General features: G+C 41.8%; 2 long non-coding RNA genes across 5 annotated transcripts in view; one reads left to right on the top strand and one right to left on the bottom strand.

Moving 5' to 3' along the window:
* Nucleotides 1-22,411, top strand: part of LOC131810134 (uncharacterized) — a 52,006-nt gene that overhangs the window by 17,825 nt on the left and 11,770 nt on the right. The window contains exon 6 of one of the 4 annotated variants that reach the window (XR_009345430.1): nt 13,718-13,835. The exons of the other annotated variants lie outside the window; for them this stretch is intronic. This is a non-coding gene — a long non-coding RNA (uncharacterized LOC131810134). Of the gene's footprint in view, nt 1-13,717; nt 13,836-22,411 lie in introns of those variants that run through there. 4 annotated transcript variants of the gene reach the window in all.
* Nucleotides 15,391-17,211, bottom strand: LOC131810135 (uncharacterized). Its single transcript, XR_009345433.1, has 3 exons — nt 17,065-17,211; nt 16,587-16,726; nt 15,391-15,554 (listed from the first exon to the last, which is right to left on the bottom strand). It is a non-coding gene; the product is annotated as an uncharacterized LOC131810135 (long non-coding RNA).

The raw sequence follows: 22,411 nt of genomic DNA, 5'->3' as shown, positions 1-22,411 counted from the left end.
TTTTGTATGCCATTGTAAATAGTATTATTTTCAAATTTCATTTTTTTTTTAATGTACTTTCCAGGGGCACCTGGGTGGCTCAGTGGGTTAAAGCCTCTGCCTTCGGCTCGGGTTGTGATCTCAGGGTCCTGGAATAGAGCCCCGCATTGGGCTCTCTGCTCAGCGGGGAGCCTGCTTCCGCCTCCCTCTCTGCCTGCCTCTCTGCCTACTTGTGATCTCTGTCTGTCAAATAAATTAAAAAAAAAAAAATCTTAAAAAGAAAAATGTACTTTCCATGCCCAGCATAGAGCCCGATGTGGGGCTTGAACTCATGACCCGGAGATCAAGACTTGAGCTGATATCAAGAGTTGGACACTTGACTGATGGAGCCATCTAGGCACTCAAATTTTATTTTCTAATTGTTTGCTGCATATATATATATATATATATATATATATATATATATAATTATTTTGAGGGTGCCTGGGTGGCCCAGTTGTTTGAGTGTCTGACTTTGGCTGAGGTCATTCATGATCTTGGAGTCCTGGCATCAAGCCCTGCATTGGGCCCCTGCTCAGTGGGCAGTCAGCTTCTTCCTCTGCTCCTTCCTTGTCCCCTTCCCCCATTTATGCTATCTTTCTCTCAAATAAATAAATAAAATCTTTTAAAAAATATATAATTATTTTTGCATATTGTTCTATATCTAGGAACTATCTTGAATTCATTCTAATACTTCATTTAGAAATATTTGTGGGGGGCACCTGGGTGGCTCAGTGGGTTAAGCCTCTGCCTTCGGCTCAGGTCTTGATCTCAGGGTCCTGGGATCGAGTCCCGCATCAGGCTCTCTGCTCAGCAGGGAGCCTGCTTCCCGCTCTCTCTGTGTGCCTGCCTCTCTGTCTACTTATGATTTCTCTCTGTCAAATAAATAAATAAAATCTTTAAAAAAAAAAAAAAAAAAGAAAATTAAAAAAATTTTAAACTTCTTACTTATTTATTTGAGACAGAGAGAGAGTGACCATGAGCAGAGGGAAGGATGGAGGGAGAGGGTGACAGACTTCCTGCTGAGCAGCGAGCCATACAGACATGGGATCATGACCTGAGTAAAAGGCAGATGCTTAACCAGCTGAGCCACCAAAGGTTCCCCAGAAAATAAATTTTTAGACAAACCATGAGAGACTATGGACTCCAGGAAACAAACTGAGGGTTTTTGAGGGGAGGGTGTGGGGGATGGGTGAGCCCTTGATGGGTATTAAGGAGGGCTCTGATTGCCTAGAGCACTGAGTGTTATACGCAAACAATGAATTGTGGGACACACCATCAAAAACTAATGATGTGTGGCTCAGTGGGTTAAGCCTCTGCATTAGGCTCAGGTCATGATCTCAGGGTCCTGGGATGGAGCCCTGAGTCCTGCACCAGGCTCTCTGCTCCGCAGGGAGTCTGCTTCCTCCCTCACTCTCTACCTGCCTCTCTGCCTACTTATGATCTCTCTCTGTCAGATAAATAAATAAAATCTTAAAAAAAAACACTAATGATGTACTATATGGTGACTAACATAACATAACAAAAAAAAAAGAAATAAAATTTTAAAAATCTTTAAAAAAATTTGCATTTCACTGAGAACTAATGATGTGAAGTACCCTTCATATGCTTATTGGTAATTTGTTAAGGTTCTGGTTAAGTCTCTTATTTAGTTTAGTTTCTTGTTTGTTTGTTTGTTTTAAAGATTTTATTTATTTATTTGACAGACAGAGATCACAAGTAGGCAGAGAGGCAGGCAGAGAGAGAGGAGGGAGCAGGCTCCCCGAGGAGCAGAGAACTGGATTCAGGGCTTGATCCCAGGTCCCTTGGATCATGACCTAATTGGAAGGCAGAGGCTTAACCCACTGAGCCACCCAGGTGCCCCTACTGTTTTCCTTCCAGTGAATTGTAGTGGCCTTTTTTTCATATAGCAAGTAATAATACATGTGTGAGTCTATTTCTGGGTTCTCTATTCTGCATCATTGGTCTACTTGTCTATGCCAATACTATATTGTCTTAATTGTTAAAATTTTATAGTAAGTTTTTATATATAGTAGTATAACTCCTCAGGCTTTTCTTCTCCAACAATGCACTATCAGTTTAGTTTCTTCACATTTTCATATCAATTTAAAATCAGAGGGTTCAGGGACGCCTGGGTGGCTCAGTTGGTTGAGCAGCTGCCTTCGGCTCAGGTCATGATCCCAGCGTCCTGGGATCGAGTCCCACATCGGGCTCCTTGCTCTGCAGGGAGCCTGCTTCTCCCTCTGACTCTGCCTTCCACTCTGTCTGCCTGTGCTCGCTCTCTCTCTGACAAATAAATAAATAAAATCTTTAAAAAAAATAAAAAATAAAAAAAAATAAAATCAGAGGGTTCACTTAAAAAAATCTATTGAAATTTTTATTGAAATTGCATTGAGTCTATAAGGCCAGTTTGAGAAGAATTCATATCTTCCAATGAATCTTCCAATCCGTGAACATGGTATTTTCTTTCTCTTTCCATTCATTTAGGTCTTTTTTTATTTCTTGCAGCAATATTTAGTGTACAGAGTAAGGGTCTTATGCATATTACATTTATTCCTGATGTTTTTGTATGCCATTGTAAATAGTATTATTTTCAAATTTCATTTTTTTTTTAATGTACTTTCCAGGGGCACCTGGGTGGCTCAGTGGGTTAAGCCGCTGCCTTCGGCTCAGGTCATGATCTCAGGGTCCTGGGATCGAGTCCCATATCGGGCTCTCTGCTCCGCAGGGGGCCTGCTTCCCTTCCTCTCTCTCTGCCTGCTTCTCTGCCTACTTGTGATCTCTGTCTGTCAAATAAATAAATAAAATCTTTAAAAAAAAAAAAAAAAAAAAAAAAAGAAATTTTTATTGAAATTGCTTTGAGTCTATAAGGCCAGTTTGAGAAAAATTCATATCTTCCAATGAATCTTCCAATCCGTGAACATGGTATTTTCTTTCTCTTTCCATTCATTTAGGTCTTTTTTTATTTCTTGCAGCAATATTTAGTGTACAGAGTAAGGGTCTTATGCATATTACATTTATTCCTGATGTTTTTGTATGCCATTGTAAATAGTATTATTTTCAAATTTCATTTTTTTTTTAATGTACTTTCCAGGGGCACCTGGGTGGCTCAGTGGGTTAAAGCCTCTGCCTTCGGCTCGGGTTGTGATCTCAGGGTCCTGGAATAGAGCCCCGCATTGGGCTCTCTGCTCAGCGGGGAGCCTGCTTCCGCCTCCCTCTCTGCCTGCCTCTCTGCCTACTTGTGATCTCTGTCTGTCAAATAAATTAAAAAAAAAAAAATCTTAAAAAGAAAAATGTACTTTCCATGCCCAGCATAGAGCCCGATGTGGGGCTTGAACTCATGACCCGGAGATCAAGACTTGAGCTGATATCAAGAGTTGGACACTTGACTGATGGAGCCATCTAGGCACTCAAATTTTATTTTCTAATTGTTTGCTGCATATATATATATATATATATATATATATATATATATATATATAATTATTTTGAGGGTGCCTGGGTGGCCCAGTTGTTTGAGTGTCTGACTTTGGCTGAGGTCATTCATGATCTTGGAGTCCTGGCATCAAGCCCTGCATTGGGCCCCTGCTCAGTGGGCAGTCAGCTTCTTCCTCTGCTCCTTCCTTGTCCCCTTCCCCCATTTATGCTATCTTTCTCTCAAATAAATAAATAAAATCTTTTAAAAAATATATAATTATTTTTGCATATTGTTCTATATCTAGGAACTATCTTGAATTCATTCTAATACTTCATTTAGAAATATTTGTGGGGGGCACCTGGGTGGCTCAGTGGGTTAAGCCTCTGCCTTCGGCTCAGGTCTTGATCTCAGGGTCCTGGGATCGAGTCCCGCATCAGGCTCTCTGCTCAGCAGGGAGCCTGCTTCCCGCTCTCTCTGTGTGCCTGCCTCTCTGTCTACTTATGATTTCTCTCTGTCAAATAAATAAATAAAATCTTTAAAAAAAAAAAAAAAAAAGAAAATTAAAAAAATTTTAAACTTCTTACTTATTTATTTGAGACAGAGAGAGAGTGACCATGAGCAGAGGGAAGGATGGAGGGAGAGGGTGACAGACTTCCTGCTGAGCAGCGAGCCATACAGACATGGGATCATGACCTGAGTAAAAGGCAGATGCTTAACCAGCTGAGCCACCAAAGGTTCCCCAGAAAATAAATTTTTAGACAAACCATGAGAGACTATGGACTCCAGGAAACAAACTGAGGGTTTTTGAGGGGAGGGTGTGGGGGATGGGTGAGCCCTTGATGGGTATTAAGGAGGGCTCTGATTGCCTAGAGCACTGAGTGTTATACGCAAACAATGAATTGTGGGACACACCATCAAAAACTAATGATGTGTGGCTCAGTGGGTTAAGCCTCTGCATTAGGCTCAGGTCATGATCTCAGGGTCCTGGGATGGAGCCCTGAGTCCTGCACCAGGCTCTCTGCTCCGCAGGGAGTCTGCTTCCTCCCTCACTCTCTACCTGCCTCTCTGCCTACTTATGATCTCTCTCTGTCAGATAAATAAATAAAATCTTAAAAAAAAACACTAATGATGTACTATATGGTGACTAACATAACATAACAAAAAAAAAAGAAATAAAATTTTAAAAATCTTTAAAAAAATTTGCATTTCACTGAGAACTAATGATGTGAAGTACCCTTCATATGCTTATTGGTAATTTGTTAAGGTTCTGGTTAAGTCTCTTATTTAGTTTAGTTTCTTGTTTGTTTGTTTGTTTTAAAGATTTTATTTATTTATTTGACAGACAGAGATCACAAGTAGGCAGAGAGGCAGGCAGAGAGAGAGGAGGGAGCAGGCTCCCCGAGGAGCAGAGAACTGGATTCAGGGCTTGATCCCAGGTCCCTTGGATCATGACCTAATTGGAAGGCAGAGGCTTAACCCACTGAGCCACCCAGGTGCCCCTACTGTTTTCCTTCCAGTGAATTGTAGTGGCCTTTTTTTCATATAGCAAGTAATAATACATGTGTGAGTCTATTTCTGGGTTCTCTATTCTGCATCATTGGTCTACTTGTCTATGCCAATACTATATTGTCTTAATTGTTAAAATTTTATAGTAAGTTTTTATATATAGTAGTATAACTCCTCAGGCTTTTCTTCTCCAACAATGCACTATCAGTTTAGTTTCTTCACATTTTCATATCAATTTAAAATCAGAGGGTTCAGGGACGCCTGGGTGGCTCAGTTGGTTGAGCAGCTGCCTTCGGCTCAGGTCATGATCCCAGCGTCCTGGGATCGAGTCCCACATCGGGCTCCTTGCTCTGCAGGGAGCCTGCTTCTCCCTCTGACTCTGCCTTCCACTCTGTCTGCCTGTGCTCGCTCTCTCTCTGACAAATAAATAAATAAAATCTTTAAAAAAAATAAAAAATAAAAAAAAAATAAAATCAGAGGGTTCACTTAAAAAAATCTATTGAAATTTTTATTGAAATTGCATTGAGTCTATAAGGCCAGTTTGAGAAAAATTCATATCTTCCAATGAATCTTCCAATCCGTGAACATGGTATTTTCTTTCTCTTTCCATTCATTTAGGTCTTTTTTTATTTCTTGCAGCAATATTTAGTGTACAGAGTAAGGGTCTTATGCATATTACATTTATTCCTGATGTTTTTGTATGCCATTGTAAATAGTATTATTTTCAAATTTCATTTTTTTTTTAATGTACTTTCCAGGGGCACCTGGGTGGCTCAGTGGGTTAAAGCCTCTGCCTTCGGCTCGGGTTGTGATCTCAGGGTCCTGGAATAGAGCCCCGCATTGGGCTCTCTGCTCAGCGGGGAGCCTGCTTCCGCCTCCCTCTCTGCCTGCCTCTCTGCCTACTTGTGATCTCTGTCTGTCAAATAAATTAAAAAAAAAAAAATCTTAAAAAGAAAAATGTACTTTCCATGCCCAGCATAGAGCCCGATGTGGGGCTTGAACTCATGACCCGGAGATCAAGACTTGAGCTGATATCAAGAGTTGGACACTTGACTGATGGAGCCATCTAGGCACTCAAATTTTATTTTCTAATTGTTTGCTGCATATATATATATATATATATATATATATATATATAATTATTTTGAGGGTGCCTGGGTGGCCCAGTTGTTTGAGTGTCTGACTTTGGCTGAGGTCATTCATGATCTTGGAGTCCTGGCATCAAGCCCTGCATTGGGCCCCTGCTCAGTGGGCAGTCAGCTTCTTCCTCTGCTCCTTCCTTGTCCCCTTCCCCCATTTATGCTATCTTTCTCTCAAATAAATAAATAAAATCTTTTAAAAAATATATAATTATTTTTGCATATTGTTCTATATCTAGGAACTATCTTGAATTCATTCTAATACTTCATTTAGAAATATTTGTGGGGGGCACCTGGGTGGCTCAGTGGGTTAAGCCTCTGCCTTCGGCTCAGGTCTTGATCTCAGGGTCCTGGGATCGAGTCCCGCATCAGGCTCTCTGCTCAGCAGGGAGCCTGCTTCCCGCTCTCTCTGTGTGCCTGCCTCTCTGTCTACTTATGATTTCTCTCTGTCAAATAAATAAATAAAATCTTTAAAAAAAAAAAAAAAAAAAGAAAATTAAAAAAATTTTAAACTTCTTACTTATTTATTTGAGACAGAGAGAGAGTGACCATGAGCAGAGGGAAGGATGGAGGGAGAGGGTGACAGACTTCCTGCTGAGCAGCGAGCCATACAGACATGGGATCATGACCTGAGTAAAAGGCAGATGCTTAACCAGCTGAGCCACCAAAGGTTCCCCAGAAAATAAATTTTTAGACAAACCATGAGAGACTATGGACTCCAGGAAACAAACTGAGGGTTTTTGAGGGGAGGGTGTGGGGGATGGGTGAGCCCTTGATGGGTATTAAGGAGGGCTCTGATTGCCTAGAGCACTGAGTGTTATACGCAAACAATGAATTGTGGGACACACCATCAAAAACTAATGATGTGTGGCTCAGTGGGTTAAGCCTCTGCATTAGGCTCAGGTCATGATCTCAGGGTCCTGGGATGGAGCCCTGAGTCCTGCACCAGGCTCTCTGCTCCGCAGGGAGTCTGCTTCCTCCCTCACTCTCTACCTGCCTCTCTGCCTACTTATGATCTCTCTCTGTCAGATAAATAAATAAAATCTTAAAAAAAAACACTAATGATGTACTATATGGTGACTAACATAACATAACAAAAAAAAAAGAAATAAAATTTTAAAAATCTTTAAAAAAATTTGCATTTCACTGAGAACTAATGATGTGAAGTACCCTTCATATGCTTATTGGTAATTTGTTAAGGTTCTGGTTAAGTCTCTTATTTAGTTTAGTTTCTTGTTTGTTTGTTTGTTTTAAAGATTTTATTTATTTATTTGACAGACAGAGATCACAAGTAGGCAGAGAGGCAGGCAGAGAGAGAGGAGGGAGCAGGCTCCCCGAGGAGCAGAGAACTGGATTCAGGGCTTGATCCCAGGTCCCTTGGATCATGACCTAATTGGAAGGCAGAGGCTTAACCCACTGAGCCACCCAGGTGCCCCTACTGTTTTCCTTCCAGTGAATTGTAGTGGCCTTTTTTTCATATAGCAAGTAATAATACATGTGTGAGTCTATTTCTGGGTTCTCTATTCTGCATCATTGGTCTACTTGTCTATGCCAATACTATATTGTCTTAATTGTTAAAATTTTATAGTAAGTTTTTATATATAGTAGTATAACTCCTCAGGCTTTTCTTCTCCAACAATGCACTATCAGTTTAGTTTCTTCACATTTTCATATCAATTTAAAATCAGAGGGTTCAGGGACGCCTGGGTGGCTCAGTTGGTTGAGCAGCTGCCTTCGGCTCAGGTCATGATCCCAGCGTCCTGGGATCGAGTCCCACATCGGGCTCCTTGCTCTGCAGGGAGCCTGCTTCTCCCTCTGACTCTGCCTTCCACTCTGTCTGCCTGTGCTCGCTCTCTCTCTGACAAATAAATAAATAAAATCTTTAAAAAAAATAAAAAATAAAAAAAAAATAAAATCAGAGGGTTCACTTAAAAAAATCTATTGAAATTTTTATTGAAATTGCATTGAGTCTATAAGGCCAGTTTGAGAAAAATTCATATCTTCCAATGAATCTTCCAATCCGTGAACATGGTATTTTCTTTCTCTTTCCATTCATTTAGGTCTTTTTTTATTTCTTGCAGCAATATTTAGTGTACAGAGTAAGGGTCTTATGCATATTACATTTATTCCTGATGTTTTTGTATGCCATTGTAAATAGTATTATTTTCAAATTTCATTTTTTTTTTAATGTACTTTCCAGGGGCACCTGGGTGGCTCAGTGGGTTAAAGCCTCTGCCTTCGGCTCGGGTTGTGATCTCAGGGTCCTGGAATAGAGCCCCGCATTGGGCTCTCTGCTCAGCGGGGAGCCTGCTTCCGCCTCCCTCTCTGCCTGCCTCTCTGCCTACTTGTGATCTCTGTCTGTCAAATAAATTAAAAAAAAAAAAATCTTAAAAAGAAAAATGTACTTTCCATGCCCAGCATAGAGCCCGATGTGGGGCTTGAACTCATGACCCGGAGATCAAGACTTGAGCTGATATCAAGAGTTGGACACTTGACTGATGGAGCCATCTAGGCACTCAAATTTTATTTTCTAATTGTTTGCTGCATATATATATATATATATATATATATATATATATATATAATTATTTTGAGGGTGCCTGGGTGGCCCAGTTGTTTGAGTGTCTGACTTTGGCTGAGGTCATTCATGATCTTGGAGTCCTGGCATCAAGCCCTGCATTGGGCCCCTGCTCAGTGGGCAGTCAGCTTCTTCCTCTGCTCCTTCCTTGTCCCCTTCCCCCATTTATGCTATCTTTCTCTCAAATAAATAAATAAAATCTTTTAAAAAATATATAATTATTTTTGCATATTGTTCTATATCTAGGAACTATCTTGAATTCATTCTAATACTTCATTTAGAAATATTTGTGGGGGGCACCTGGGTGGCTCAGTGGGTTAAGCCTCTGCCTTCGGCTCAGGTCTTGATCTCAGGGTCCTGGGATCGAGTCCCGCATCAGGCTCTCTGCTCAGCAGGGAGCCTGCTTCCCGCTCTCTCTGTGTGCCTGCCTCTCTGTCTACTTATGATTTCTCTCTGTCAAATAAATAAATAAAATCTTTAAAAAAAAAAAAAAAAGAAAATTAAAAAAATTTTAAACTTCTTACTTATTTATTTGAGACAGAGAGAGAGTGACCATGAGCAGAGGGAAGGATGGAGGGAGAGGGTGACAGACTTCCTGCTGAGCAGCGAGCCATACAGACATGGGATCATGACCTGAGTAAAAGGCAGATGCTTAACCAGCTGAGCCACCAAAGGTTCCCCAGAAAATAAATTTTTAGACAAACCATGAGAGACTATGGACTCCAGGAAACAAACTGAGGGTTTTTGAGGGGAGGGTGTGGGGGATGGGTGAGCCCTTGATGGGTATTAAGGAGGGCTCTGATTGCCTAGAGCACTGAGTGTTATACGCAAACAATGAATTGTGGGACACACCATCAAAAACTAATGATGTGTGGCTCAGTGGGTTAAGCCTCTGCATTAGGCTCAGGTCATGATCTCAGGGTCCTGGGATGGAGCCCTGAGTCCTGCACCAGGCTCTCTGCTCCGCAGGGAGTCTGCTTCCTCCCTCACTCTCTACCTGCCTCTCTGCCTACTTATGATCTCTCTCTGTCAGATAAATAAATAAAATCTTAAAAAAAAACACTAATGATGTACTATATGGTGACTAACATAACATAACAAAAAAAAAAGAAATAAAATTTTAAAAATCTTTAAAAAAATTTGCATTTCACTGAGAACTAATGATGTGAAGTACCCTTCATATGCTTATTGGTAATTTGTTAAGGTTCTGGTTAAGTCTCTTATTTAGTTTAGTTTCTTGTTTGTTTGTTTGTTTTAAAGATTTTATTTATTTATTTGACAGACAGAGATCACAAGTAGGCAGAGAGGCAGGCAGAGAGAGAGGAGGGAGCAGGCTCCCCGAGGAGCAGAGAACTGGATTCAGGGCTTGATCCCAGGTCCCTTGGATCATGACCTAATTGGAAGGCAGAGGCTTAACCCACTGAGCCACCCAGGTGCCCCTACTGTTTTCCTTCCAGTGAATTGTAGTGGCCTTTTTTTCATATAGCAAGTAATAATACATGTGTGAGTCTATTTCTGGGTTCTCTATTCTGCATCATTGGTCTACTTGTCTATGCCAATACTATATTGTCTTAATTGTTAAAATTTTATAGTAAGTTTTTATATATAGTAGTATAACTCCTCAGGCTTTTCTTCTCCAACAATGCACTATCAGTTTAGTTTCTTCACATTTTCATATCAATTTAAAATCAGAGGGTTCAGGGACGCCTGGGTGGCTCAGTTGGTTGAGCAGCTGCCTTCGGCTCAGGTCATGATCCCAGCGTCCTGGGATCGAGTCCCACATCGGGCTCCTTGCTCTGCAGGGAGCCTGCTTCTCCCTCTGACTCTGCCTTCCACTCTGTCTGCCTGTGCTCGCTCTCTCTCTGACAAATAAATAAATAAAATCTTTAAAAAAAATAAAAAATAAAAAAAAAATAAAATCAGAGGGTTCACTTAAAAAAATCTATTGAAATTTTTATTGAAATTGCATTGAGTCTATAAGGCCAGTTTGAGAAAAATTCATATCTTCCAATGAATCTTCCAATCCGTGAACATGGTATTTTCTTTCTCTTTCCATTCATTTAGGTCTTTTTTTATTTCTTGCAGCAATATTTAGTGTACAGAGTAAGGGTCTTATGCATATTACATTTATTCCTGATGTTTTTGTATGCCATTGTAAATAGTATTATTTTCAAATTTCATTTTTTTTTTAATGTACTTTCCAGGGGCACCTGGGTGGCTCAGTGGGTTAAAGCCTCTGCCTTCGGCTCGGGTTGTGATCTCAGGGTCCTGGAATAGAGCCCCGCATTGGGCTCTCTGCTCAGCGGGGAGCCTGCTTCCGCCTCCCTCTCTGCCTGCCTCTCTGCCTACTTGTGATCTCTGTCTGTCAAATAAATTAAAAAAAAAAAAATCTTAAAAAGAAAAATGTACTTTCCATGCCCAGCATAGAGCCCGATGTGGGGCTTGAACTCATGACCCGGAGATCAAGACTTGAGCTGATATCAAGAGTTGGACACTTGACTGATGGAGCCATCTAGGCACTCAAATTTTATTTTCTAATTGTTTGCTGCTTATATATATATATATATATATATATATATATATATATATAATTATTTTGAGGGTGCCTGGGTGGCCCAGTTGTTTGAGTGTCTGACTTTGGCTGAGGTCATTCATGATCTTGGAGTCCTGGCATCAAGCCCTGCATTGGGCCCCTGCTCAGTGGGCAGTCAGCTTCTTCCTCTGCTCCTTCCTTGTCCCCTTCCCCCATTTATGCTATCTTTCTCTCAAATAAATAAATAAAATCTTTTAAAAAATATATAATTATTTTTGCATATTGTTCTATATCTAGGAACTATCTTGAATTCATTCTAATACTTCATTTAGAAATATTTGTGGGGGGCACCTGGGTGGCTCAGTGGGTTAAGCCTCTGCCTTCGGCTCAGGTCTTGATCTCAGAGACCTGGGATCAAGCCCCACATCGGGCTCTCTGCTCAGCAGGGAGCCTGCTTCCCCCTCTCTCTCTGCCTGCCTCTCAGCCTACTTGTGATCTCTGTCTGTCAAATAAATAAATAAAATTTAAAAAGAAAGAAATATATTTTTAAAGATTTTATGTTTTTTAAGATTTATTGATTTATTTTACACAAGAAGCCAGTGAGGGGAGGGACAGTGGGAGAGAATCTGAAGCAGACTCCTGGCTGAGCACAGAGCCCAATGTGGGGCTTGATCTCAGAACTCTGAGATCATGACCTGACCTGAACTGAAATTACAAGTCAGATGCTTAGCCCACTGAACCACCCAAGTGCCCCTAAATATTTTTTTTTTAAAGATTTCATTTATTTATTTGTCAGAGACAGTGAGAGCACAAGCAGGTGGAGTGACAGGCAGAGAGAGAAGCAGGCTCCCTGCTAAGCAAGGAGCCTGAAGTGGGACTTGATCCCAGGATCCCGGGATCATGACCCAAGCTGAAGGCAGATGCTTAACTGACAGAGCCACCCAGGCATACCAAAGATTTTATTCTTAAGTAACCTCTATACCCAATATGGGTCTCAATATGGGGCTCAAACTCACAAACCTGAGATCAATTATTATATGCTCTATCAACCAAGTCAGCTAGGCACCCCATTCTATTGCTTTTTCTTGCCTTATCACCCTTGCTAGTATAGACAGAGAGAGTGTTGTTAGTATAATAGCTGAACAAAACTGGTGTGCTAGAACATTCTTGCTTTGTTCCTGACATCAGGAAGAAAATGTTTGGTACTTTCCATTAAATATAATCTTAGCTACAGGATATTGTGGGTGTCCTTTCTCAGACTGAAGAAGTTCCCTTCTATTGCTAGTTTGTTGAGTTTTATTGTAAATGGTATTGAATGTTATTAAATGTCCTTTTTCTCTATTTATTGAAATGATCCTATTTATCTTATTCTGTAAGTATAATAAATTATATTGATCTATTTTAGGATATTAAACTAAACTTGAATTTCTAGAATAAGCCCCCCTTGATCACACGCATAAACCATCCATATAACATGAAGCAGAGAAAGCAGGCCTGGAAGCAGTGAACCCAGTGAGAAGGCTGGTGCAAAGGTACTGGTGAGAGGAGGAGGGCTTGGACTAGGGTAGAGGCTGTGATAAGTAAACAAGATAGTCTGAGAGGGTAGAGTGAGCAGGATTTAGTAACAAATAAGATTTGAGGCCCATAGAGAACCGGGGCTTCTGGTCTATCTGGCATCTAAGTGGGTGATAGTGGTGTCATCTTCTAGGAAGGGGATTGTAAGCCTGGCCTGATAGTGAATGATAAATTCTCTTTGATGTATTATATATATCTAGTGGAGCTGTCCAGGAAACAGGCAGCAATGCAGGGCCAGAACCTTCAAGGAGGTGATAGAAGCCTTGAGAACAGAGGACCTGGCCTGGGGACGGAGTGAAGACTGAAGAGTGGAGAGGCCCAGGACGAGCCCTAGGGAAGCCCTCCCCACCATCCTCCCCCCACCCCCCGCCGCCACTTAAGAAGTAGAAGATGAAAAGCCAGGAAGAAGATGTAGAAAAGAGCAGCCAGAAAGGATGAAAGGAGGAAGCATATTGTTCGGGTCACACATCACAGCTGTGACAAAACAAGGACCAGAAACATGTCACTCTAAGTCCCATACTAAGTCCCAGCCTTTTCAATATTTCTCCCAATAATGATAGCTAACATTTTCAAAGTATTTACTCTTTAGTAAATAGGCACTGTTCTAAGCATTTCATAATATCAACTAAGCATTTCATAATATCAAACTTTTAAAAAGGTTTTTATGGGGTGTCTGGGTGGCTCAGTAGTTAAATGTCTGCTTTCAGCTCAGGTCATGGTCCCAGGGTCCTGGGATCAAGCCCTGTACTGGGCTCTCCACTCAGCAGGAAACCTGCTTCTCCATCACCCACTCCCCCTGCCTGTGTTCCCTCCCTAGCTATCTCTCTCTCTGTCAAATAAAGAAATAAAATCTTAAATAAATAAATAATAAAATAAATTTTAAAAGGTTTTATTTTGGGGGTGCCTGAGTACCTCTGTTAGTTAATTGTCTACTCTTGGTTTCTGCTCAGGTCATGATTGTGTGGTCATGGGTTGGAACCCTACGTCTGGCTCCACATCCAGTCCGGAGTCTACTTCAGATTCTCTCCCTCTCCTTTATCCCACTCCCCTGCCCCTTCTCTGGCTTGCTCTTGCTCTCTAAAATAAATAAATAAATTTAAATTTAAAAAAAGATTTTATTTTTAAGTAATCTCTACCCCCAATGTGAGGGCTCAGACTCACAACCCTGAGATCAAGAGTTGTGTGCTCTAGGGGCACCTGGGTGGTTCAGTCACTAGGCGACTGCCTTTGGCTCAGGTCATGATCTTCCAGGGTCCTGGGATCAAGCTCAGAATCAGGCTCCCTGTTCAGCAGGAAGCCTGCTTCTCCCTCTCCCACTCCCCTTGCTTGTGTTCCTTCTCTCACTGTCTCTCTCTGTCAAATAAATAAAATCTTAAAAAAAAAAAAGTTGCGTGCTCTACCGACTGAGCCAGCCAGGCGTCCCTAACTAATTTAATCCTCAAAACATGAGATAGGTACACTTATTTTCCATTTTATCGATGAAGAAACTGAGGCACAGAGCATGGACAGAGTCCATTTTCTTAAACATTTCTCTATAATCCCTCTTTCAAACTTTAAAAACTAACCCTCCATGGATTTGAAAATAAGGATCTTATCCTCCAACCTTGTGATTTCTAAGTCTGTATCCATGTTCCCCTTGGCCTTCACAAAGTGGTGCCCAGGCCTTGTCCCTCTTCTGCAGCATCCTTTGGGAGCTCCCCGCTACCGGCAGCCTAACCCTTGAGCTGGTTCTGGTCCTCCATGATCTGGCCCCACTACACGTCATTGCCCCCCACGACATTGCCTCCCTCTGCGTTTCATGCTGCACTTTTGGTTGTCAGCAATGGAATCCAGTCAGGCATGCAAAAGCAGAATTGGGGTGCAATGCAGGTTGTGAGGGAGTTCAGAGAGTCATCAGGAGCGAGAGGAACAGACTTGGTAATGCACTTCACTCCTCAGGACACACTGCAGAACCGGCCATTGGAGAACATGCTGTCGCCACCACTACCAACACCAAAGCTAGCACCTCAACTTCAGTGGCAGCTGGTGTGGCTGTGTCACAAGCACCTATGCCACATGTGTGTCAGGGACTCAGCCCTGCCATGCCAGCTGTCCTTCACACCACCTGCTCCAGTAAGGTGCTATGCCCTCATGTCATTCTCTCCTGGATCGAAGTTCTGGACAAATGCGTATGCAGAGCCTATGTCACATGTCTGCCTTCAATGTGCAAGAGAGGTTCGCATTTGGTGTTCCATCTTCTATCCTGGGAAGGTGGGACTTATTAGGGTGAATCACTCCAAATACAAAAAAGAAAAATGAAGAAGAAGAAGATTATTTGAAAATGATAGACTTGAATATGACATTCTGTTCCAGCGTCCTCAGGGCACCTGGGTGGCTTAGTCAGCTGGATGTTTGACTCTTGATTTCAGCTCAGGTCCTGATCCCAGTGTTGTGGGATGGAGCCCCACATCAGGCTCCACACTTGGTTGGGGGTGTGGTCTGCTTAGGATTCTCTCCCTCTGCTCCTCCCCCTGCTCATGCTTGCTCTCTCTCTTGCTCCCTCGATCACTCTCCCTCTAACTCTCAAATCAATAGATAAATCATTTTTTTAAAGATTTTATTTATTTATTTGACAGATAGAGATCACAAGTAGGCAGAGAGGCAGGCAGAGGAAGAGGAGGAAGCAGGCTCCCCATGGAGCAGAGAGCCCAACGTGGGGCTCAATCCCAGGACCGTGGGATCATGACCTGAGCAGAAGGCAGAGGCTTTAACCCAATGAGCCATCCAGGCGCCCCTCAATAGATAAATCTTTAAAATAAACAAACAAACAAACAAACAAATAAATAAATAAATAAAGGCATCCTCAAGTGTTACCTCTTCAGAAAGCTTTCCCTGGCTCCCAGCCCATCGTAGCTTGCCTGGGTTGAGTTAGGTGCCCTACAGATCTCATGGCACTGATAACAACTTGCTAACATGCTGTGATCACCCTCCCCTACCACCACAAGATGACAAATTCCCCTGAGGGCAGGAGCTGTCTCACTGAGCTCTCATCACAAGCCTGACAGCCATATAAGCTTACTGAGAGTTTGTTGAATGAATAAATAGTCAAATGAATGGATTAATAAAGAGGGTGAGTTCTCTTCTACTTGGACTGTAGCAGCAATAGAGTTCTTCCCTGGGAAACTGAGGCACAGGAGAAGGGATGTAGTTGCAGAGGTGGTAGGTGGCAAACAGAAGTGAGTAAGGGAGAGAAGAAGCTGCTAATATAGCGGACCAATATAACAAACAGGGCTGTTAACATTGCTTGGAGAATTCAGCCTCCTGGTTAGCTCTACCTGCTGTAGGAAGAAATATTTGGAGAGAGCTGGGACTAGGGATAGCATTTGGGGTTCCATTTGAAATCTGAAAGAGTCTCTGTGAGTTCCTGAGCCAGCAAAATAGAGCAGAAAAAAAAGAAGGAAGATGGACCTGCGCTTGAGTCCCCCTCTTTTTTTTTTGCTACTGTTCCCTGAGTGGCTTTGACAAGTGTTTTTCCTTCCTTGTGCCTCAGTTCCCTCATCTATAAAATGGGGATACTAATATCACGTCCCTCTTGGGTGGGTGTGAAGAGTATATGTGTATGTTTGTGGAAGTGTCTGGCTTAGGGTTGTCCCTCAGAATATGGGTCCCTTCTTGCCCTGAGCCACGAGCTAGTTTCCTGACTCTCTCTGTCCTGCCCCACAGCCTCTCTTCCCACCCAGTCCTGTTCTCCTACCCTTTTATGACACATAGCAAACTTTGCTCTCTTTTTAAAATGTTCACTTGATTTATTGAAACCCAAAAGTAACTTAAGAAACTCACCAGCTCACCAGTGTGAAGCTACATGTGGGTCAGCCGCTGGGACGAGGGCTGAGCAACACTCAAGCCTTCCAGGGATGTTCACACCATCCACATGCAGAGCCCCTGGCAGGGATGCAGGCACCCTAATTTTATGTGAAGCCCTGAAAAGGAGAGTGTTCCCAGTCAGTAAACATGTATTCTTCTAGAAGCACTAAGGCAGGGTGGTGGCCCCCTATATTATTTTGCCTGTTCAGCATTCATTCCCCTTCTTTGATGACAAGACTTGCTTTTTCCCTCTCAGGAACTCACTCTGTCTTACTCTTGGCTCCAAGTGAGGTGGAAACCTCAGGCTCCATGACCTATCAGAGCATTCTATGACCCTGAGCACAGTGATTGGCTCTTAGGCAGTCACATGATCCACATCAGGCCAACCAGAGGAAGACCTGGGATTCTTGGCAGAGTTACCAGGAGAGAAATGCTGCTTTTCCATGGGAATTACCAAGCAGTAGAATGTAAGGCTGGAACCACTGTGGCCATCTTTGAGGCTTTCTCTGGGAAGATCCTGTCTGCGAATGAAGCCCGTGCCAAAGAAAGCAGAGCCAAAAGTTAGAAACACACAGGTAAGGGTAATATTGGAGGCCCTGGACCCTGCCAGATCTAAAGCTAGCACTAGCCCTGAGCTTTTCAGCTACTTGCCCTGAGCTTTTCAGCTACTTGAGCCAAAAAATGTCCTGTTTTGCATAAGCCACTTTGAATTAGGTTTCTGTCAGATCCAAATTAAGTCACCAGGTGTGGAACCTTTTTCAATCTTCAAAATCACATTAGGAAAAAGGAATGTAACAAAATGGTCACAGATGGGCCCTGGGGGTTGCTGTGGGACAGCAGATAACTCTTTTCTTGAGTATACAGATATTTTAAACATTTTTTGACTATTAGAATGTATTTTCAATTTTTTTAAAGATTTTATTTGTTTGTCAAGGAGAAAGAGAGAGGTCACAAGCAGGCAGAGGCAGAGAGAGAAGCTGGCTCCCTGCTGAGCAAGGAGCCTGATGCGGGACTCTATCCCAGGACCCTGGGATCATGACTTGAGCCGGAGGCAGCGGCTTCACTGACTGAGCCACCTAGGCGTCCTTGTATTTTCAAATTTTTAATATTTTCATATAACATTCAATCATTTACATTCAAGCCATGTAACTTGCTATTTAAAGAACAATAGAAACAATTTGCTCACTTACCTAAACACATTCTCTTATTTCTTAATTATAGTACTACTTTAGAAAACTTGAAAAGTACCAAAATATTCTAAAGAAGAAAATCCAAACATCTGCAACCCCATCATGTTGGCATGGCTTTCTTTTCTTTTTTTTTTTTTTTTTTGGTCTTTAATTCCTTTTCATGTTTTTATTGCTGTCATTGTTCAATGTTATTCAATTCCACAACAACCCTATGAAGTAAGTACCCCAGTGCCCCATTGGACAGAAGATAAAATCGACTTATAGAGAGGAAATGTGACTCACTCAAATTTAGAGCTCCTAACTGATATATATATATATCACACACAGACATACACATCATGCGATACAAATTAAGGGGGGAATGTTTCATACTATGTAAGCACCTTATATTCTTATGTTTTTCACCTAAAATTATATCATAAACATTTTCTATAACATTGACTATTTTTTAAAAAGATTTTATTTATTTGAGAGAGAGAGTGGGTGAGAGATGAGAGGGGACAAGGCCCAAGGGAGAAGCAGACTCCCTGAAGAGCTGGGAGCCCAATGTGGGACTTGATTCTAGGCCTCCAGGATCACAACCTGAGCCGAACGCAGTGGCCTAACCAACTGAGCCACCCAGGCGCCTTAACACGGACTATTTCTTTAAAATATGATTGTTAATAGCCATAAAATATTCTGTAATTTAACTGAAGCATTACTAATTTATCTAATCATAATGTATGGCTGTTACAACTGTTTCAATGTTTCTTTCTTATTAATTTTGTTGGGATGAACTCCCTAGTATGTAAATGTCCACTTCTCTGATGATTTGTTCAGGTTAAGCCCCAGAAATGGACTTAGGGCCAAAGCACATGAATCCTCTTGGCACAGGTTGCCACACTCCCCTCCAAATGGGCTGGATCCAGATAGAGTCCCAGCAGCACCCATGAGCATGCCCAGGCCACCACATCTTCACTGGCCCTGGTCACAGGTTGTTTTATTTATTTATTTTTTTAAAGATTTTATTTATTTATTTATTTGACACAGAGAGAGACACAGGGAGAGAGGGAACAAACGCAGGGGGAGTGGGTGGGGAAGAAGCAGGCTTACCGCTGAGCAGGGAGCCTGATGCGGGGGTCGATCCCAGGACCCTGGGATCATGACCTGAGCTGAAGGCAGATGCCCAATGACCGAGCCACCCAGGTGCCCCAGAATCAAGATTTTAACATAAATGATGAAATCATAAAGTGCTGGAGGAGGGGCGCCTGGCTGGTTCAGTGAGTGGGGCATGGTAGTCCTGATCTCACAGTTGTGAGTTTGAGCCCCATGCAGGGGTGAAGATGGCATAAAAAAATAAAAAAGTAAAACTTTTCTTAAAAAAGTGCTGGAGGGGGACGCCAGGGTGGCTCAGTGGGTTAAAGCCTCTGCCTTGGGCTTGGGTGATGATCTCAGGGTCCTGGGATCAACTTCCGAATCGGGCTCTCTGCTCCAGGGAGCCTGCTTCCCCCTTTCCCTCTGCCTGCCTCTCTGCTTACTTGTGATCTCTCTCTCTCTGTGTCAAATAAATAAATAAAATCTTAAAAAAAAAAAAAAAGACTTTACAAAAAAAAAAACGTGCTGGAGGAAAACACTGATGAATTATTTCATAACCTAGGGATGGGCACAGACATTTAAGGATGACATTAACCTAAAAGCTGTTAAAGAAATGAATGATAAATTTGAGAACATAGAAAACTATGAATTTCAATATGGCAAAAATCCTGTAAACAAACTCAAAAGATATTTAGTATCTAATATATGTACAGATAAATTAATAAACATGTATATATATAATATATGTATATTTCACATACAGTAATATATCTATATATATATAAACTATTATAGCTTATAAACAAATGTCAAATTTCATTAAAATATAATTTTTAGGGGCACCTGGATGGCTCAGTTGGTTAAGCATCTGCCTTCAGCTCAGATCATGATATCAGGGTCATGGAGCAAGCCCCATTATCAGGCTTCCTGCTCAGCAGGGAGTTTTCTTCTTCCTCTCCCTCTGCCTTTGCCCCCTGCTCATGCTTTCTCTTTCATTCTTTCTCTCTTTCTCAAATAAATAAATAAAACCTTTTAAAAATACATATAATTTAGGGGCACCTGGGTGGCTCAGTGGGTTAAAGCCTCTGCCTTCAGCTCATATCATGATCCCATGGTCCTGGGATTGAGCCCCACATTGGGTTCTCTGCTCAGTGGGGAGCCTGCCTCTCCCTCTCTCTCTGCCTGCCTCTCTGCCTACTTGTGATCTCTACCCATCAAATAAATATAAAAATATATATATTTTAAAAGAATAAAAAATATATATAATTTTTTAAAGATTTTAAATAATTATAATATATAATTATGTATGTATATACAGTATATATTCGTATATTATATAAGAATACATAAATATGTATTTTAATATAAAATATATGATTTAAAAATTTTTTATCCATTTATTGACAGAGATCACAAGTAGGCAGGCAGAAAGAGAGGAAGGGAAGCAGGCTCTTCGCTGAGCAGAGAGCCCGATGTGGGGCTCGATCCCAGGACCCTGGGACCATGACCTGAGCTGAAAGCAGAGGCTTTAATCCACTGAGCCACCCAGGTGCCCCCCAAATATATGATTTTTTAAGAAGATTTTGTTTATTTGTTTTAGAGAGAGAGAGAAATAGAGTGGGGAGAGGGACAGAGAGAGAAGAGAGAGAGACCCCAAGCAGACTCCCCATTGAGCATGGAGCCCAATGAGTGGCTTGATCCCAGGACCCCGAGATCACAACCTGAGCAGAAATCAAAAGTTGGCCACTGGACCACCTGAGTTACCCAGGCGCCCCAAAATATAAATAATTTTTATAAGTTGATATGACTAACAGACGTAAAAGCATACAAAGGATACAAATAAGCTGTTTGCTGAAAAAGCAAATGGTCAATAAACGCAGTAAAAAGAGGAGCAACCTCGCTTATAATTAAATTAATTAACGTAAATTAAAACAAAGAGATACCAGATTGTCAAAACTGTCGATGAGACATCAGACCGTCGAGATGAAAAAGACTGCAAGAATGTTGACAGGGAGGAAAGCTAACTGCAACACTGACTTGTGCTTCGGGACTATGGAAATGGGCACGATGATTTTGGAGGGTGATTTGTCTCCCTGTGCTACACAGTGCGATGAAGCTGTTACAGAGAAGGAGCTGTCCCCTTATGTAACATGGAAGAGGTCTAGGATATATTGTTAAGATAAAAGAGCAAGGTACACGGCACAGCACATAGAACATAAACTCATTTGTTAGAACTAAAAAGGATATATCTGTGAATGTGTGTAGAGGCGTCTAGAAAGCATTTGCGAGGATGTGCAGGAAATGGCTAACTGTAAGCTAGTTAGCTATTAAGGCTGCCTAAGGTTTAGGTGGGAGTAGGAGACAGCAAGGGCTTGCACTTTCCACTTTTTCTGTACCACTTGAACTTTTTAAAAAAACTTTTTTATATCACATATGTTTTCTTTAAAATATATAAAAATATGCATACAATAGTCTTATTTCCCAAATGATATTCTCAAAGGCTCCCCTTTTCCTATAGGATCAAGTACAAAATCCCTCACTACCTCCTACCATTACCTCCCTCCGGGTCCCCCAGGGCACGGTGTTGTTTTCCACTCTGGGATTTTACCCTGCTGATTCTCGGTCTGCCATTCCCTACTCCCTGTTGTCTGCCTGGACACTCTTCCCCATCCTTCAAGACCCGGCCAGGTACTTCCTCCTTTAGACAGTCTTTCTGGATTTCCCATGATAAAATACTCCATAGTGTGTCCCTCCATCTTAGCTCTTATGATTTTCTATTCAACTTGATATTTGTATCTGTCAGCTTTATTAGACTTGGAGCTCCTGTGAGGGTGCAGGTACCTTATTTCGAAGCTTACTGCCCTTAGAACAGGAAAAAAACAAACACACGGCTTGGTATGTCTGTATTTCACAATTTGTCTCTATTTGCCAAGATGTCTTCTCTCCCAGCCTTTTCTTCATGGTTTCCCAAAAGTGACATGGGGTCGGTGACCACTGGCCCTATCTCCGCTGTGGAAGCTAGTGCACACGTGCACACACACACACATACACACATGTGTGCACACACACAAAGACTCATGCTTCAGTTGCAGTGTTAAATCCATTCTGTGCCCATAAACTCCTGAAGCCCCTTACTCAGGGTCAAGACCTTGGTCTAAGCAGACCCACTCCTAGAAGCTGTCCCGTGAAGACCCTCTTTCGGCCTAGGAGTACACCCACCCAGGGCTTTTGAGGCGATACAGGCCATCTTTGCTGTTCTCAGAAAGAAGCATGGGTGATAGAGGCAAGCATATCTGTATGCTCTCAAAGGTTCAAGAAGGTTCAAGTTCTTCCTCAGATTCAGAGGAAGGATATGCCCTTAGGAGACAAGCCTCAGTCCTCTGATTTTATCAAGGGACCTTTGAAGAGAAACTATAGGAAAATGTTGTGTTACTTTCTCCACTAGTTTTTGTTTGCTCTCTGTGAACTCAGGTACTCATTCATTAGCATTTTCCTCCCATAAGCCACAGAAACTATGGCTAATGTGAGCCCAAAAGG

The sequence above is a fragment of the Mustela lutreola genome, chromosome 10, assembly GCF_030435805.1.
Source record: "Mustela lutreola isolate mMusLut2 chromosome 10, mMusLut2.pri, whole genome shotgun sequence".
Taxonomy (NCBI): domain Eukaryota; kingdom Metazoa; phylum Chordata; class Mammalia; order Carnivora; family Mustelidae; genus Mustela; species Mustela lutreola.
Note: the sequence above shows the minus strand (reverse complement) of the source record. Positions and strands in the feature narration are given on the sequence as shown.